The following is a 20,035-nucleotide window of genomic DNA, read 5'->3' on the forward strand; positions in this document are numbered from 1 at the left end:
AGATCTTTACCCCCCCCATCCTACCCTCCCCCCTTGGCAACCCACAGACAGCCATCAAAATACAAACAGGCAAAACACACCTGCCACCTGTGAAACACACAGACAGAACCACCGCAGATACCCAGATAATAGAAGCAAGATCTCCCCGAATGGGAACGGCGAGATCCCAAGATCCCCCCCTACGAGAAACCCACAATGACATCTACTGCACCAATAAAGATCCGCTCACTAAATGTCAAAGGACTACACAACAATAGGAAGCGGAGGCTAGCCCTCCATGATATGAAAAAGTCAGGGGGAGACATCATATTCTTACAATAGACCCACTTCACATCACAAGATCCCCCAAATTTATTCAAAAAATTGTTCCCAACATGCTTTTTTGCATCATTCAGTAGTAAGAAGAGGGGTGTAGCTGTCCTAATCAGACAAGGCACTCCATTTAATCATGTCAAAACAAAAGCAGATCCAGAGGGTAGATTTCTCGTGGTATATGGCTCCCTAGCGGGCTCAGCAATCGCTCTGATCAACGTACAGTATACGCCCCGAACGAGAATCAAACAGAATTTTTACAAACAGTTCTCGAAGGCGTAGACCCGGGATATCTGTCATCGATGATAGTGGGGGGAGACCTAAACATGGTCTTAAACCCCACCGAGGACAGATCGACCACAATGGGTCCCCGCCGTACAACCCACTCCCACATCAAGGGGAAAAGGTTTAGGACATCCTAAGCGAGTTTTCACTGGTAGACGTTTGGAGAACCCAGCATCAGGGCCAGAGAGACTACACATTTTACTCAGCACCTCACCAGACCTACTCTCGAATAGACAATTTCCTGACCACAAAAAAACGTGATGGTGGCAGCCATTGAATCAGACATTAGCTCAATCACTTGGTCCGACCACGCCCCGATTACCTTGACATTGTCAATCCCTTTTGAGAAAACAACAAGTTACTCCTGGAGACTAAATGATTCCCTGCTAAATCATCCTGTGATAGAAAAAGAGATTAGATCCTCACTTAAGGACTATTTCTATTTCAACACTGGCACAGTCTCCTCTCCAGCAATCCTGTGGGAAGCCCATAAGGCAGCCATCAGAGGGAAAATTATCTCCATCGCATCCCACAGGAAAAAAGCCCGCCAAAAACTAATCAAAGAGCTCACAGACAGCATAAAAACAATAGAACAAGCCCACAAGGCTAACTCCTCCAAAAAAACAGCCAGAGCAAAACTTAGACAAACCCAGCTGGAGGACGTTGAAAAGGCCCTCAAATGGACCAATCAACAATATTATGACAAGGGTAACAAGGCCGACAGACTCCTGGCCAGCAAATTGAGAGGGGTACAAAAGAGATCCCAAATAACGGCGATCAAGAGTAGATCTGGTGAGATACAATATAGTGACAGCAAAATTGCTATGGAATTCACAAAATACTATACAGAACTATATAACTTAAGATCTAAAAACGGCCGACCTGAACCAATAGCATCAGAATTGATAACGCATTTTTAAACAAATGCCATCTCCCCACATTAACGGAGGAGGAAAACACAGTCCTCAACGCTGAGATCTCAAAAGAGGAACTGGAAGAGGCGGTCAAATCACTAAAAATCACCAAGTCTCCTGGCCCTGACGGTTTCACCAATGTCTATTATAAGAGATTCTTGCCTACTCTATCCACGCATCTCCTAAAAACATTTAATTATTTCATGGAAGGGAACCAAATCCCACCAACAATGTCTCTGGCCAACTTAGCTATCATACATAAGGATGGCAGAGACCCGATGCAATGTGGAAGCTACCGTCCAATCTCCCTCCTCAACAGTGATCTCAAATTATATAGCAAAATACTTGCAAATAGATTAAACCCTATCTTACCGAGACTAATCAACACTGATAAGGTAGGATTTGTCGCAGGCAGGCAAGCCTCGGACAATACTCGGAAGATAATTAATATTATTGACCATGTTCACCTCACAGGCACCAAAGCACTCCTGTTAAGCCTGGACGCAGAGAAGGTGTTCGATAGAATAAACTGGCAATTCCTGGATCAGACTATGCGCAAATTTGGCTTTAAAGACGCATACTTAGAGGGGGTCCGTAGACTATATCAAAACCCGTCAGCTACAGTAAAATTACCAGGGGGCAATAACCAGAGATTCGAGATCACAAATGGAACTCTCTATCTCCTCTCCTCTTTGCGCTAACGATCGAACCACTAGCTTCGGCAATTCGGCTCAATACAGACATCCAAGGAATAGAAATTGGTCAAAGGCAGCATAAAATATCCCTATTCGCAGATGATGTCATCCTAACTTTATCAAAACCTCAAATCTCACTACCCAACCTTCAAAAAGAACTCTGGGATTTCGGAAAAATCTCATGATATAAAATAAATAACGATAAATCAGAAGCCCTGAACTTAAGCCTGCCAGAGCCAGAGGTGAAACTCCTCAAATTAAACTTTAATTATCGTTGGAGCTCCTCTTGTATCAAATACTTGGGAGTCAAGATATCGAGGACCTACCAATCTTTATACCAACATAACTATCCGGCCCTATTCCAAAAAATCAAACAAGATCTAGAAAAATGGGGAGAATATCAGATATCATGGATTGGGAGAATGATCTCGGTAAAAATGAATATACTCCCTAGACTACTTTATTATTTCCAGACTCTCCCGGTCCACATCCCTGGCTCAGAATTGAAAAATATCCAAAAACTAATCTTCCACTTTATTTGGCAAGGAAAAAAACCAAGAGTCTCTAGAACAGTTCTCTTGGCCTCAAGGGGGAGAGGAGGAATGGGAGTTCCAGACATCACAAGATACTACCTGGCTGCACAACTGAGACAGGTAGTAGTCTGGAATGCCAACCCAAACCAATATTGCTGGCTAGACATAGAAACCCAATATGCCGGGACGCCTTCTCTGCCGGCTTGCCTTTGGTCCCTGAACAAGGAGGACATGCAGAATAACAAATTCAAATTAGGCCCGATGAGACACACATGGGAGACCTGGACGAAATGCAAATTCAAATTTAAGCTCACAACACCTCACTCTCAACTTACACCAATTCATAAAAACCCGAAATTCCCACCTGGCTGTGAGCCCAGACAATTCGACGAATTCAAAACCAAAAATATCAGTGCGATTGCCGACCTCTTAAGCTTCGGGAAGTTCCTGAGCCTCCAAAACCTATGATCTAAATACGAAATAGTAGGGCTAAATGTGTTCAAATACCTACAAATTCGACATTTTATTCAAACTTTAACCCCAACGTTGGAATTTCCCCCTCTCACTAGCTTCGAGCGGCTCTGTCATGAGACTGCCCATAAGAAAGGTCTTATATCGCAAATTTGCTCAGAAATAGAGAGAGCTATGGATCCCCCTACGCATGACTATATGCTGCATTGGGCAGCAGAATTGGAAATAGATATAGACCGAGAGGATTGGGAAAGTATTTGGGAAAATGCCTCAGGAACTTCAATCTGTACCACAATCAAAAAAAACATATACAAAATACTGTTTCGCTGGTATCTTACTCCAGTTCGAATAAATCAAATCTACCCTCTGGCTTCCGACCTATGTTGGAGAGGCTGCGGTCAAAAGGGGGACATGGCCCACATCTGGTGGACCTGTCCGGAAATTCAGAAGTACTGGGAAACTATACAAAAATTAATAAAAGAGGTCACAGACCTCACAATACCTATTGACCCGCTGACCTACCTACTGGCCAGACCCATAGAAGTACTGGATCGACCAACAGGCAAATTAGTCTCCTTCATTCTCACAGCGGCTAGATGTGCGGTGGCAGCTGCCTGGAAGAAAGTGTCTCCCCCCTCCAAACAGACAGTCAAAAAAAGGGTGCAAGAGGTGATGGAAATGGAAAGACTATCAGCCTTCCTAAAAAGGTCCACCACCTCTTTCAACAATACCTGGGACTCATGGCTAATGTATATGCTTCCTCAACGCCAAAATGCCCTATAGTAATAATAAGTAAAGATCCAAACTAAGGCAGCCAAGGAACAGGAAGCCAAATCCCCCCCCCCCTATCTCAACCCCCCTCGCCCCCTACCCCCCCTCTATCATTCTCTCTACCCTTTTCTGTTTCTTAACCCGCGCTACCCCGACAGACCCCTGAGGGTCAGGGGAACGTTGGGACTTTCTCCCCCACCTTAAACAAAAGTTAAGAAAACTTGTATTAGGCCAAAAGGTTGATGAATATTCAAAAAGCTGTAAATGTTATAAATGCCTAATAAAAAAAATTGAAACAAAAAAAAAACAACCAATACAAACCGGCGCCTAAAAAGTCCAAAATTGGTCTGTAAAGTTGGTAAGGTCAGCCAGAAACTGTTAGGGTTAAAGTTTCTAAATGTTCTAGTGAGGAGAACTTTAGGGCTTGATAGGGGTGGTTTAATTTTCCTTACAATGTACACTATTGCATGGTCACTGGAAATGTCAGGAAAAAGATGCCAGAGGATTGGATTCTGCTGGGATTAGAGGAGAGAATCCAGTCTATCAAGGAATGGTTGTGAGATTTCTAGTTTGTCCGTGTGGGAAATTAGTTGCTTTTGGTTAAGTGACTTAAGTTGTATCTGGATTTTGTAGTTTTTAGGGTCGAGCCAATTGAAGTTGAAATCTCCAAGAACTAGCAGCTCACTCTTCTTATTGAGAGAGGAAATGGAGCCAAGAAACTGGGTTATATCAGCCAGGGACTAGAGAGGGTCTTTAGGGGGAAGGTAGATGCCAGCAACCAAGATAGGCTTAGAAAAGGGTAGGCAGATTTTGCTACTAGGATTTCAAAAGAGGGTGGGCTTGGGTGACAATTTAACAGTGTAAATTGTAAGGTGTCTGCAATATAAAATAACACCCCTCCTCCTCCTCTCTTTGACCTATTTCTCCTAGAAATGGAGTATCCCAGAATGGCAATATTTGCATTAGGAGATTTAGGGGTGTAGCATGCCACCTTTGGCTATTAACGCCACCTTTGGCTACTAATCTGCCCTACTTCTGGCAGTAAGCCTTGGTAGAATCAGGCTGTCAGTAGTTAGCATGCGGTTTTCCCCCTCCTTGGTGCTGCACTTGAGTGAAAGTGGGAGGTGGTGACATCAGGCCTGAGCATGTCCAATCATGGGACAGACATGGTGCCCTCCTCCTGGCTGTACTTCAGGGCAGTGCCGCCCCAAATTTAGTAGTGCCTCTCCCCACTTGAGAGAGGCAGGGATCACACAGGATTGCCTGGAGCTTAACCTACCCTGTTCCTCTTCCCCTTGGGGAGAGTGAATGATACCCTATATCCCTGGTCCTGCTAGAGGGCCAGGAAGAGGGGGCTGCAGGGGCTCTGACCTGTAGTGGTAGTCCAGGGACCATCCTCAAGTTGACCATCCCAGAAACTGCAGTGGACAGAGATCTGCCTTGTTCCTGTACTGTACAGACCAAGAGAATAAACCGTTCCTGTTTTTATACTTCTTTATGGTGTGTGATCTTACTGGGGGGAGAGGTGATTAGTTCAACTGTAGGAGATCATCTTCACCTATCTGGAGCCTACAGCAGATGGAGGCGCTGCACTGCTAGAGAACCATGTGGGTAGTGTACACCAGAAACTTAAATCCTGTGTCCCCAGTACCACTGGCGGACAGCTCACCCCTCCTGTTACCAGCAGGTATCATGCACCACACTACCAGTAATGGCAGAATCTCCCAGAGGGTGGGGGAAACACCATTACAGGGGTTAGCCATGTTTCTGTGAGAACGATGGCGTTTGGTTTATGCATAAGACACTATACCCTTAGTTCATTTAGTTTGAGCAGCAAGCTCCGGATATTTATATGGGCGACAGATAGACCTTTTGGAATTTGAAGGGGGTATTCTCAGGGGTATGAGACCAAGTTGAAAAGGGATGGCCTGGGTTAAGTTCATTATCACATGCTAAGGAGAGTAATAGTATGAGTAGAAATTTGAGTAGTTGTTTGTAAGTTGTAAATTTGTGATGTTTATTCTCACAACCCTGATGAAGCCGAACACTCTATTGGCAAAACACGTAAAGTAGGACCGCCCAGAGCTAGAGAGGATTGGTGCCGAGCCGCTGTCAATCACAGAAGCCTTACCGGAAGTGATGTGACGCATTGGAGACCGCAAACGAGGCCGAGTTACCAAACGCTGCTGAGAGGGCTGAACAGCAGACGGCGGAGTGTTGTGGAATCCACCAGACACAGAACGGAGGCGGCGGGGTGAGCTTCGGCAGTATCCGACCTATGCTTCATTCACTTGAAAGTGATATATGTTGTTTTAATATTTTTATATTGTAAGTGTGCATTCTTAAGCTTCTATATAAAGTAATACCATTTAACCATTGATCTGCACCATGGGTATTTTTCTCTGTCCTTATATTTCACCATCCTAATGATATCCGGGTTGGAGTGAATCTGTGCCGATGTGTAGAAGATTGAACACATTTCCAGTAACCTGTTGTTGCCCAAACACTACTGCTATCTTGTGAGTAGGCTGCACATCCGAGCCAAGACATCCAGTGAATTACCATACACCTGATTTTACCGTCTGCACTTAGATTATTTTTCTTGTTGTTGCTTTTCTTCCATATGCTCCCCCTGGGTTGTGAATACATATCGACCTTCTGGGACCAGTGAAGACAGTCCCTTCCAGAGGGTTTGAGCAGGGAGTTGCAACTTTTAATAATCACCTCATTTTGTGGCACTAATTGAGTCACTAAAGTCACAAATATTATATTGTTTATATATTTCACTATATTATCAGTGATCACTAGTAGTGTTTAGCGCCTGTTTCTGCACCATCACTCTGTCAAATTTGTGATGTTTGCCATTAGAGTGAGCGGTGGTTGGTGTGCTGGTTTTCAGAGTTCTCCACCAACATTCAGTAGATAGTGTAAGGCTTTTGAGTAATCAAGGGTGTATGGTGATGTTGGGTGTGGGCCAGGAGGGAGGAGTTTGTAGTGGATAGAGAGAGTAACATTTCCATGAGGCCACGAGAAAGAACAAAGTTGAGGAACATTGTAGGTTCATTATCACAGAGGTAAGTACTGTTGCATGAAGCAGTTGTGAGCCAAGTGAGTGTGCAGACTAAACAGCAGGGTGTGTCTTTTCCTTGTCAACATGTTTTGCTGCATTGCAATGCTAGGGCATAGTCAGGTTTTGCAGAGGGTTGATGGGGGGTGATGGTTGAGGGCAGATGTGTGCAGTCAGTGTTGGGAGAGGCTGCAGTAAAATAAGGTGTAAAGGGGGGGGGGGTGGGGTTAAGTGTGCAGGCTAACAATCATGGGATCATAGTGTGGTCAGAGTAGCTCACCGTTTGTTGCCTTGTGTGAAGAGTTTGCAGAAAGATGCAGTCCCCAGTCAACCTGTAGTCAAACTATAGTCTAACTTTATATTCTCACTTAATAATGATCATATATTCTCACTTAAAACTATACTCTAACTATATATTCTCACTTAATAATGATCATATATTCTCACTTTAAAATCCATCACTTCTTAAGATGCCAATGCTAATACCAAACCCTGCTAATGCCTCCCTTAAAGTGGTGTTATTTTTCTATATCTAAGCAATCACATGATCCCCCCCCCCCCAATAAATCTGCCTGTTACAAGTTTGACAATAAGCAGCACACAGTAAAAAAAAACATACCAAATATTTGCTAAATAAAGGGAAATATATATTTATAAAAATATATAGTAGCATAATGGGATCCCCCTCTGGTGTTAGGGAGAGGTATTGATGTACAGTATGTAACGGATTTTCTGGCCTAGTCTGACCCACCCAATCTCACATTGGTCCCTGTGGTCTAACCAGTCCCCATTACAGTGCAGTGCCTGGTGGTGCACCTGTTGGCAACAGGACTCCTGAGTCTCCCGCATGATGTTGTATGGGGATTGCCAACCCAGACAGGCAGCTGAGGTAGTGTGCATGAGTCCTACCTATATCCAGTGCAGCGCCTCCACCTCATCAGGATCCCAGCGTCCGCTTGTGGATGGTCCTGGTGAGGAACTCCTCTGTGGTGCACTCCTAGGTGTAATCACTCCACACTTACACAGGAGGGTATGATTTAACAAGATCATCTTTATTGCAGTGAGGTGGGCCAGCTGCCCGTCACAGCGGTTGTACTCAGCCGCTCATGCTCACCGCACTTCCCTTTGCAAGGTATCTCTTCCCAATTTGGAGGATTCCCTATCTCCCCTCAGGGAGATATTCCCTGTGCCAGGTCCCTGGTCACAGTCTTATGAGCCGCCTCCTCCCAAGTCTATACTCAGACTTGCTCCTTACTCCAACAACTACAACCAATTCCTCCAACCTCCGCAACAACCTCTAACTTTTTAGCAGTGCTGTGCCTTATGTATCCTCTGGAGGCAGGCACAACTCTGACATCACTAATTATGGATTCAGAGTATGTGGCCACTCCCATCCATACATAGGGCACCTCACCAGGGTGTGAGGGCAAACCTCCATAATTACTGCTGGCATGCCCATAACTTACCAGGCCTTACTGTCAGCAGGAGAGATGACTGTAGTCCATTTTACAGCATGGCTACATTCTCCCCCTGGTGAATCCCACCGACCCCGGCTGGGACCTAAATTTGAAGTACCTTTCTCCAGGAAGCACTGTAAAATGACATACATAATTAGTCACAACATTGACAGATTCACAAAACATATTGCGCCAAGCAAGCCCTGACCAGCAGCCACTGACTTACGCAACAGCCATCCTGTTCCCCCTAATAATAGTGACGAGGATCGGGTTTCTTAACTTCCCGACCCCCCATGTCCTGGACTGTCACACTGTAATCACGTGGCAACCCCCTTTCAGGTCGATACACCACTTTATGCTTATAGACATTCCTGCCTATACTCCACACCCGCATAAGGTGCGCTATCCTCTCCTCAGCTCTGCTCCCCTTAATGGCACCCCCCTTATTTACCATATACTCCTCTATGGTCTCTCGCAACCACCTGTCCCTATTGTCCTCGATCTCCTGCATGAAGGGTTCCGGAACGTAGGGATATTCCAAGCCATGGGAATACTTGTACTTGGCGGTAATAGTCCTCTCAGCCCGGCTGCACCGTGTTAAATTAGCATTCCCTGCCCTCCCTGGCAACACCCATGACAGGGGCTCGTCTGGGTCCACGGGGTCTGTCAATATACTGGGACCCTTGGGCTCTATACTGCCGTGGCAGATCTGAAACCACCGCTCCTGCATCTCCTTTTGCCGTTTCTCTGCCGTAAATTCTCCCTTAGCCCACCAGTAATCTACTACATCCTCCCTTTGTAGTAGAAACCGAGTGCGGTCCATCCATCCCACATAACCCTTGAATAATGGGGCCCACCACCGGGTCTCCCTAACCTTCTCGGGCTCTGACTCTGGGGAATCTCCCTCCTCTGTGTCCCCCCAGGAAGACACTCCCACTGTCCCAGTAGATCGGGACTTAGGCCACCCCACATGCTTTGGCCTCTCCTCTAACTTCACGATAGCCACGCTAGGGCTCCAACTAGACGTAGATGCCTCCCCCGAATAGCCTCCACCAACCGACCCATCATCGGACGTATAACTCGCCAGTCTCTCCCCAGTCCGTTCCTCACAGGTTTCCTGGGACCCTCCTGACATTCCCAAACTGGACGTGGACCCACGGGAAAAGGTGACTGGGACAGGGGCTTTATCTAGGGCATGGGGTTGGGCATATGGATGGGCAATGGGTATCCGCGGGGTTCTGACCCATTCTCTACCCTTAGATTGTCCAGGATCACTGCGAGGACTCTCCGCTGGCTGAACCTCACCCTTCTCGACTCTCCTCACAGCCTGCCAGCTCTTTGTTGTCACAGGTGATCGGGAAGCACTGCCCGATCGCCGAGGCGTTGTTGTCATCTCTCCGGTCGTTCCGCTACCTCCGCCGGAAGTGATGTCATCACCGGAACCGGAAACTCCGCCATCTTGAGATGGATCCCCATGCGGGATCTCTTCTTCCAGGACGACGTCCGGAAATTCCGCTGCCTTCTCTTGCGCCGCTTGGGCCTGACACCGCCTTTCCTCCACGGATGCCGTCACCGGAGCCTGGAGAGAACAAGGGCTGCTCTTACCGCTCCGAAGGGTGAGCGTGGATCGCCCATCACCGCTGGACCCGCCGGTCTCAGGAATGGAAGGACTTCGTCTCTCGGCCTTCCGCTCCACTGGCGACACCCGACTCCTCTCACCGATACTCCCGGTAAGTGGTAATTTCCTCCCGTTTTTACCACAGGATACTGCCACAGGCCGGATCACTGCACCGGACGACACTCTGGGTTCCTCATCGGAGGAATCCGCTTCCACTCTGCTCGGGGTCACCGTTCGTGGCGACCGCCTTTTAGTCTCTCAGTCGGTACGCTGACCGACCGCTCCTTTCTCCTCTTGCTCGGCCTTAGCAGCCGGCCCCGATCCCCATTCTCCGGGATCCGCACTTTCCTTCCACAGTGCACCGGGGGACCCGGCGGACAGCCTAGCCGCATCCCCCGCGGGTTCGATAGTCTGGATGGGCACAAATGTAGGCATAGGCCACAAGTACTGTGTGCCACATTGCGGGCAGCGCGCCGCCGTGCCCACGGTACCGCCAGGTAGCCTGCATTGTAGACAGAGGCACACCACAGTCTCGGTGCCCGCCACCCAAATCACCAGTAAGCCTCCTGGTGCTGAATATGGCTGAGTGGAGACCATCGTATTGACTCCTGACTGACAAGCCATTGTCTCAGTAGGAGATACTTGCAGCAGCGGTCTGTTCTGTGCACTGGTTCCGCGCGAATGAAAAGCAGGGGTTGAGTTGCCAGCCACTCCCTTGACCAGCTCCACCCTCATCTGACAAAGCTGGAAACCACCCCCACTAGTAGTGATTATGGGCGGGTCCCACAGCTAGATAGGATGTCCTGTAATTGAGGCCACACCTTTCACAGTCCTGGAGGGCGCGGCCACAGCTTTCGCGCCATTACCCCCAACAGGGTGGGGTTCTTTCTTTGGCGCCAATCCCGGCCAACTGTCTGCAACTTTTGCAATTGCAGAATTCTCTTCAACGAGCCCACGCAGTCTCCCAGGGAAGCGGGAGCCGCCATCTTGATTTGCTTTTCCAATCACTTTAGCTACTGAGGTAGCTTTTTGTATAGTGCTCACCGGCTGGCAAGCAGATCCTACTTTTCCACCTCCCACAATCACAATGTCCTCAATACTGTCCTCCAGGGTAGCACCCCGCGGTCCTAGGCAGGACCAAAACAGTGCGGCCACAGCCTTAGCACCACTCCACAGCAGGCTCGTGAAAGTCATTTCCGTAGCATGCTCTTCACCCGCACACACGCCATGTGCGCTCTCTCCATTATTTTCCGTCCACCATCTTGGACCTTCCGCACCGCGCGGATCCTCCATTCTTGCGGTCGCCATTCTTTCACTGTACGTAGGATTATTGTACATGGAGCTCCTCTCTGCGGGGCAGCTACCACACCGGTACAATAAAGATTACCTCGATGCACCACCTTGTTAACCTAATGTAGGCTGGACTCGTGTTTGCACTACCTCAGGCTAGCTCACACTCTCAGTGTCTGCTGTATCTCCTTCCTCCCAGTCTGTGCTCCCTTCGGTAAGTGGTCTGGAATGGGCTAGAGTACTCTGGCTCTTCCATGCAGTACTTGGGCGTCTACCTACTGTTGGCTAGCCTAGCGCAGACCCTCTCCAGAATTCCTGACCACGTTAACAGGCTATCCCTTTAGGCATCCTACCAACTAGCACTGCCTCAAGGTGACTAGGACAGCTATAGCCTGGCTCCAAACCCCCAACTCCTCTCAGCCCCTTGGTCGTCCCTGTGAACTGACAAACTCCATCAGCCCCCTGACTACCCCTAGGTCCGTCCCAACGCAGAACAAAGTGGCAGCAGACACTCTCCCTGTTTCCCAGTGTGCCTAGCAAAAGCCTGTCCTGTTGACAGGTCATCTCAGCAGCACCTCCAAATGTAACGGATTTTCTGGCCTAGTCTGACCCACCCAATCTCACATTGGCCCCTGTGGTCTAACCAGTCCCCATTACAGTGTAGTGTCTGGTGGTGCACCTGTTGGCAACAGGACTCCTGAGTCTCCTGCATGATGTTGTATGGGGATTGCCAACCCAGACAGGCAGCTGAGGTAGTGTGCATGAGTCCTAACTATATCCAGTGCAGCGCCTCCACCTCATCAGGATCCCAGCGTCCGCTTGTGGATGGTCCTGGTGAGGAACTCCTCTGTGGTGCACTCCTCTGTGTAATCACTCCACACTTACACAGGAGGGTATGATTTAACAAGATCATCTTTATTGCAGTGAGGTGGGCCAGCTGCCCGTCACAGCGGTTGTACTCAGCCGCTCATGCTCACCACACTTCCCTTTGCAAGGTATCTCTTCCCAATTTGGAGGATTCCCTATCTCCCCTCAGGGAGATATTCCCTGTGCCAGGTCCCTGGTCACAGTCTTATGAGCCGCCTCCTCCCAAGTCTATACTCAGACTTGCTCCTTACTCCAACAACTACAACCAATTCCTCCAACCTCCGCAACAACCTCTAACTTTTTAGCAGTGCTGTGCCTTATGTATCCTCTGGAGGCAGGCACAACTCTGACATCACTAATTATGGATCCAGAGTATGTGGCCACTCCCATCCATACATAGGGCACCTCACCAGGGTGTGAGGGCAAACCTCCATAATTACTGCTGGCATGCCCATAACTTACCAGGCCTTACTGTCAGCAGGAGAGATGACTGTAGTCCATTTTACAACATGGCTACAAGTAGATGAAAGATGCAGCGGCCGTTATTCGAACACTTCACGTGTTGTATACCTCGGGAATACCCATGTCATGGTGCATGATTTCTTCCAACCGTACCGCCATAAGACGCGAGTGCAGAAAATTGCATTTTAGTGTTCTGGTTTTTAAACACCTGAAATTGACACAGTAGCACAGTACTGTACACATTACAATTCATTAATTTCATTGCACACAAAGAAATAGAATCCATGAAATGCAAACAAAGCAACCGCGATAAACACGTGTGCCTGGGGCGATTGGCCGCGTTAATGCCGTGTGGAGTACAGCAGCGCACACGAAAACGGCGCCGTGATTTGTTCGAATAACGGCTGCTGCATCTGTAGACTGTAAGTAGCAGCACTCTTATTCAACTTAAGGCTCAGGAGCCTAATGTGGCTGACGAAGGGCCTTGATGTGGCCTTTGAACTCTATGTTCCTGATAATCTCATACCTGTTGATTTGGCAGCTAAGTGCAGTTTTTCACATTGAAACACACTTGCAAGTTAAAGCTGCAGACCAAGCACTATCCTACATGTTTTTTTTTTTTTATATATATACCGTTCTACACTACTTCTAAATGATTTCTTATCTGGCCCTATTGGAAACATATTTGAGGAGCGCTGGTATATAATATAGCATGCTGTTACTAAGCTCTACCCGTGTTGAGTACAAATGGAATGAAAATAGATAAGTTCCTTGTGCCATTGATACTGGGAATGAATGATTCTGCCTTCCAAATAATGAGATTCACTTCAGTGTACTGGAACTTGCCACCTTGGACAATTCACTTTACTGTATGTCCCTGTGACTTTTTATTTATTTGTACTACTTTTCAGTATTTTATGGCCACTGGCTGTGCTGTATAGATGCACAGATCCAGTGCTATTCCGTGTGTGCAAGGCAGGGCAGTGGTTGTGGAAGGTGGTCCTAGAAAGTTGCTTTTTTTAAAGATGTGAAAAATATGAGCACTAAAAACATTAAACCCCTTCACTGCTGGAGCTCCTTGTATCTCATTGCTCCCAAAACAGCGGAGGTGTTAACGTACGCAGAAATTCAGAGGCATTATATGAAAATTAGGGCCCAACCAGGTGAGACGGCGTCTGTCAGAGACAAGCTTGCAACGTCCAAGGTGGTGACAGGTAGTGGAGGAATGAAGTGACTTTTCATGCTGGTTCACAGCTCTGCACAACCAGTCGGTGCTCTCTGTCCACACGCCTGCCTCTCAGTGACAGCTCTCATCACTCGGATGTGTTGCGGCCACAGCGAGAGCTCTTGCTTTGTGTAGCTGTCTGTCAGCATCTCAGAAAAGCTGAAAGCTATAAGTGGGGCAATTAGAAAGCAGGAAAGTGACGGGCGTAGAATCTCATGCATGCTGACTTTGACAGCAACTGTGCATTGGGTACCGCCAAATAATTTTCCACGTATGCAGCAGGGAGGATAAAGACAAGATGTTCTGATAGGTGATATCCAGAATTTGCAGCGATAAGGGCAGTTGATAGTGGGCATGCCCCTCCTTTGGTTAGTTGTAAGGGCAGAAGGGGTAAGCAGACAGCTAAGGCTGTCTTAGGGATCATAAAGTTGGGGAGAGGGAAAGAGGAGGTGGGAGGGCATTCTGGCAATGAAAGCAGGAAGAACCCCACCCTTCCTCCCTAAAGTGTTGAATCATATGCAATTATTATTATTTTTTTAAATTACAAATATATATTTATATATAGAAAAGCAGTTCACCCCAGCAGGAAGCAAACAAAAGACAGCACTCAAGGTTAGTGAAAAAAACCTGTAATCAGTTGAAATACAGCACAAGCATAACCAACGTTTCGGCCCTATGCAGGACCTTCCTCAGCACTTCCCTGAGGAAGGTCCTGCATAGGGCCAAAACGTTGGTCATGCTTGTGCTGTATTTCAACTGATTACAGGTTTTTTTCACTAACCTTGAGTGCTGTCTTTTGTTTGCTTCCTGCTGGGCTGAACTGCTTTTCTATGTTTATTATTATAGGACATGCACCAGTCTTTTTGCTTTGTATTGGAATGCCAGCTGTTCCCTTATTCTATAATTTATAATAATAATAATGTAGAATGATATAAAGAAATTAAAGAGACAATAGCTTATATGGACAATTAAGAGACCTTTGTGTTGAATGGTTTGTTACAGCAGCCAGTTGGGGGTCCTGTCAGATTGCCCCGCTTTGTACTTGGGCTGGCGGTAGCAATTGCTCTTGAACTGGGTTCTCCAAGTACAAACATTTGAGGACAGATTACGAACCATAGGCCACCTAAATCTGCAGACATTAATTGGCACTGGTTCTGCCCCACTTTTGAAGCTGATGTAGATAAATAGACCCGGCTTCCTCTTGGCTCCCATGCCGCAGCAGGTTTCATTGTTCATGTTCTTCATCCAGCTGGTGGGGACGCTATGGGCAGCACCTATGGAGGTATGTATCTCAGAAAACAGGGGGTCCCTGGAGGTGAAATGAACACAGTCGAGCTTTGGCGACCCGTTGCTTCTTACCTAGATGAAGAGGGGGAAAAATCCCCCCCTCTACGGAATCACACCTTTCAAAAGCGGATGTCACATGCGTTTACTCCGTTGTCTGCCAGAAGAGTTCATAAATTTGCTAAGCTGGTCAACATGCAAAGGTAGCATAGATGAGATGCAGAACCCCTCTTCTAATGTCAGGTGATGCAAAAAAATGACGTATATTGCACTACCCACAACCCCTTAATAGATATTATATATATTGTAGTAGTCATCATTTCTTTCCTTTTACCACTTTGCAGTGAGACAGTGGACATCCTTTTCTATTAGTCTTTCTGCCAAACTCAGCGGTATTTCTAGCGACAGGACACTCACCTACTTAATTAGCTGAAGATAACCTCGCCATCACTCCTTGCCTCCCAGGAAAGCAACATGCAAAGCGTAGATAATTAGCGGCAGGCACATACAGAGGCAGGTAATTCCCTAATTGACTGTTTACTTGCTTTACAGGGGTGAAAAGGAAAAAAAAAAAAAAAAAAACCTCAGAGGTTTCATGGAAGAAGCAACTTAATTGTGTATTTGACATTTTCCAAGGCGGGTGTGAACAAGACAGCTACAGGAAATAATAATGCTGGAATAACATTTTCATTTCGAAGATGACAGCTTCTGGCCTGCTTTTCTTTTCAAAGTGTGTGGCTTTTAAATCAGTGTACATTTGGGGGGCCTTTTTTATGTGGTCCTTAATTAGTAGCAATTTAAATGTGATTGGGGGGAAAAAAACAGTTGTGAAAGAGACAGCGAGAGCAAAAATGAAAAATACAGTGAGAGGATTTTTCTGCTTGCATCTGTTTCATTTATGTGTACAGCGTGTACTTTTGGCTTTTGTACACATTCAGATACTGTGTCTCATACTGTATATTGCATACAATATTGTACCTCACTTATCATATGTGGGAGAAGAAGGGGTTCAGTGGTAACATTACAGGTATGAAATAGGCTTGAATCCCTGTATCAGCTACACTATACGTACATATGGCACTAGGGTTGCCGGGTTGCTTCTCCAAAAATGTTGGTCACATTGGTGTCGACGCGCTCGACACACACACACCTCTCTCTGCTCCATGCCTTTTCCTCATCTCTTTGGCCCCACTCCCAGGCCCCTGACACCTCCTCCTGATTGGCTGCATTACCCAGCAGCAGCCAATCGGGATGGGGGAAGCTGCCAGCCCCCTACCAATAGCCCTGCTTGAGAATATCCCACGGCCCCCCAAGCCGGTCAGTTAACTACGTCCAGAGAGGTAATACCGGACACATACATATCCAGCATTACCTCTAATTTTTTACTGGACAGAGTCTGAATATAGGACAGTGCGGTTCAATACTGACCACCTGGCAACCCTATTAAATGGCACCAATCATTAGATTGTAGGCTCCACAAGGTATTTGTGACTATAACATTCTATAAATAGTTCTATGTGTAATGTGGGGGTGGAAAAAGGTATGAACCTGGGGGACAGTGAGGGCTGCAGCAAAGGGGGCAGTCTCTGATGGGCTGCCTGAGGGGGCTGCTAGAGTCCTGTGGAGGGGCTTGCCTACCAGGGCCAGCTTGATGGCGGTTACAAAGGCCCCACTCTATTCTCCACAACAATGAAACTGACTGCCAAGGGAGAGTGCAGGGCCTCTGTAATGGTCTCTTTCCTTGTCCATTGTCATCTCTTCCTGCAGCATCTCATTGTCATGGAGCCATAATGTCACATGGTGTCTCATTGACATGGCAACGTGATTGGGATAGCGGAGTGGGACAGCCATACAGGCTCACGGATTGGGCCCTACATGTTTGGGTCACCAGCAGGGCCCCATCAAGCTCATGGGACATATACTCATTTTGGGACATGAATAATGGGATCAATTGCCATAATGTATAAAGTATCTTGTAGCCTACTGTATATTGAAGTTCCTATTGTGGTGAGAGAAAAGTGATTATTAACCAGACAAGCTAAATATGTGCAAGCAACACACACACACTGTTCCCTGGCAGGTTCCTCTCCAATGTGCTATGGACATATGACGGGCACAAGAGCAGCCATTAAGAAAGGCTGTGGAAGAGGTGGGACTAAGAGGGAGTGGAGCCATTAAGAGGGGTGGGCATGACACGTGTGAGTCAGATCTGCATGAACCTAAATGTTTTCAGGCTCATTCAAAAATGACCATGGGCCAGTTTGAGCCCCATTGATAGTGAACCGAGAGTTGTCAGAGTAAGAGCAGTACATTGTAGTGAGAGGCAAGGTAGATCCACACCGGGAAGCTGCATGGAGCATCAAGTGCTGTTGGAGGGGGCCCTCAATGGCTGCAGTTGAAGTGGTATCGAACCAGCTTTGTGAAGTACAGGTCTGCAACACTTTAGTGCATTAAGAGCTCCCACAGTGTACCGGCACCATCACATAGGCCCATATACCCAGGATTGGGTGGCCCACTCTCTACTGACACTGAAATACATCAGAGCAGCATTATTGGGAATTATTATGATATTTCCTGTATTACTAGTGTAGTGATTCTTTGCTGAGGATCACAAGGTTCTTAAGCCTGGGTAATTTTATATAAAATCAGGTAAAGCACACCTGCCGTGTACTTATTTCCCACCATCTGACCGTAAACCACGTGTGGCATATTGCATTGCAATAAAGAATTCGGCACCCCACCTCAGCACTACATGTCAGTCTGGGGCTTTAGAAGCAAGAGGGGTTACATATGCAAGAAAAAGCCGACTTCTGAGTACAGATGTGCAAATCGTTTGCACACTTAAGTGAACTTTTCAAATTTCACCAATTCAGATTCAGTGAAAAAGTTTGCTTCAATACAAAAGTTGGTAAACATCAATGGGCATTGCATGTAGAATACATTTTGATAACTTTTGCTTTTAAACTTTGAGCAAACTTTAAAAAAAAATCTCCAAAGTCAAAGAGCTGCTATTTTGCCACTTTAAAAAAAGGAAACTAGGAAATGTTTTATAATTTGGGCCTTTGTGCTAGCACATTTGGTGCCAAAATTTAGATCAAAATTGTTTTTTCAAACTATTTGGAAAGTTCAATCGAAATAGCGATGAAGCGAATCTCGGCAGGCTGGCGTTTTTCTACTTCTGAATATTCAGTATTCAAATATAGAGATGGGTAGCAAATAGGGTTTGTGGAAAGAATGGGTGAAGTGACAGGAGACTGAAGGGTAACACTGGCTATTTCTGCTTAGGGCCCCAGAAATATAGCACTGCACCTGAGACAAAAAGTGCCATCTGCTATTATGGATTTCTAAATCTTACAAACTTCACTGCTGCTGCATAACATGCAATTCTTCAGGCTGAAAATATAAATGTGTTTTATACAAATGATACTAAAGACAAAGGTCCGCTTAACCATTTTTCTTGTGTAGCCCTTTTTCTGACACCTTCCTAAGGGACTACTGGTACTGTACTCAACCTGCGGCTCCAGGAGATCTGAGCCTCCGCTAGCTGGGAGCCTGGGGTAATACTTACACATTTACATAGCGCAGCGCCTCCACTTACCCAGGATCCCCATGACGTGAGATTCCCCTGGGCAAGAAATACAACAATACACATACACTGTATAGATAATAACTAATACTTTACTAACGTGCTTAGAGAACATAACACAACATAACCTTTTACTTAAGAACATACACACCTATAGCAACCATAGAATAACAGGTGTCCCTCTACAGAGGAGACACTAATAACCAAGGCGTCTCACCAAACGCTTCCCCCAACACTGAGTGGTCCCACCCAGTGTCGTTAGGATCCCCACCCAGTGTCCCGCACTCTTGCAGAGATCGTGGGTGACTGCGCAGTCACTATTAAGCTAAGGGCCCGGTGGTGCACGTAGGAATATGTGATACCTGCCGAGCACTCCGGTGCTCGGGTCAGCAACTCTTCACAAAGGGTCAGTTGTAGGATGACGTACTCTGATCCCCAACCGAACTCCGGCACGTGGACCGCCAGGGCGGTCCCACTCTGGAATAGTCTCTGCGGACCACAACATGGGTCCGAACCGCTTCCCAGGAACAGCAGCAGCCGCTGTGTCCCTATCTATCTAAGTGGCACTAACGTGACAGGAACCCTAACCTAGGGCCTGTCCCTGTAGTACAGCAACCTGTTGTGGCTTGGGGAACTCCTATGGGCCTGCAGGGGTTATGACCTGTCCCACTCCCCTCGCTCGTCCCAGTCCTAACTGTAACTAGCCTCGCAGCAACAACCTGCAGCAACAACATGCAGTCATAACACACCGCACACGCTGCACACGCTGCACACACTCTCACACCTAAGGGCAGCCTCCCTACCTTGGGCCGTCCCTTATCAATTACCCACTACCCTAACAGGGATTGGGGCCTGCCTGGGACTTGGGGATCCTCACCTGGTGCAGGAGCCACTCGCTCCCTGCACCCTTCCTTCCCCTTCCTGCTCCCAGCTCCAACTGGCATTGCACAGCGCGCGAAATGTATCTTATTCAGGCTGTCTGGGAATCCTCCAGCCCTATTGGCTCCTATCAGGCACCTGGTGCCTGCCTCCCTAGGCCTATGGGAATTGTAGTCCCGTGGGACCTGTCTGTGCATTGGGGCCGCGTGCGCCCTTGCCCTGCGCATGCGCGAACACCTAATGGCCGCCACAACCTTTTCCTCTGCTTCCCTACCCTCGCGCGACTTCTCCCTGGCTCTAGTGTACCTTCTGCGCATGC

The sequence above is a fragment of the Ascaphus truei genome, chromosome 3 (assembly GCF_040206685.1).
Source record: "Ascaphus truei isolate aAscTru1 chromosome 3, aAscTru1.hap1, whole genome shotgun sequence".
NCBI lineage: Eukaryota > Metazoa > Chordata > Amphibia > Anura > Ascaphidae > Ascaphus > Ascaphus truei.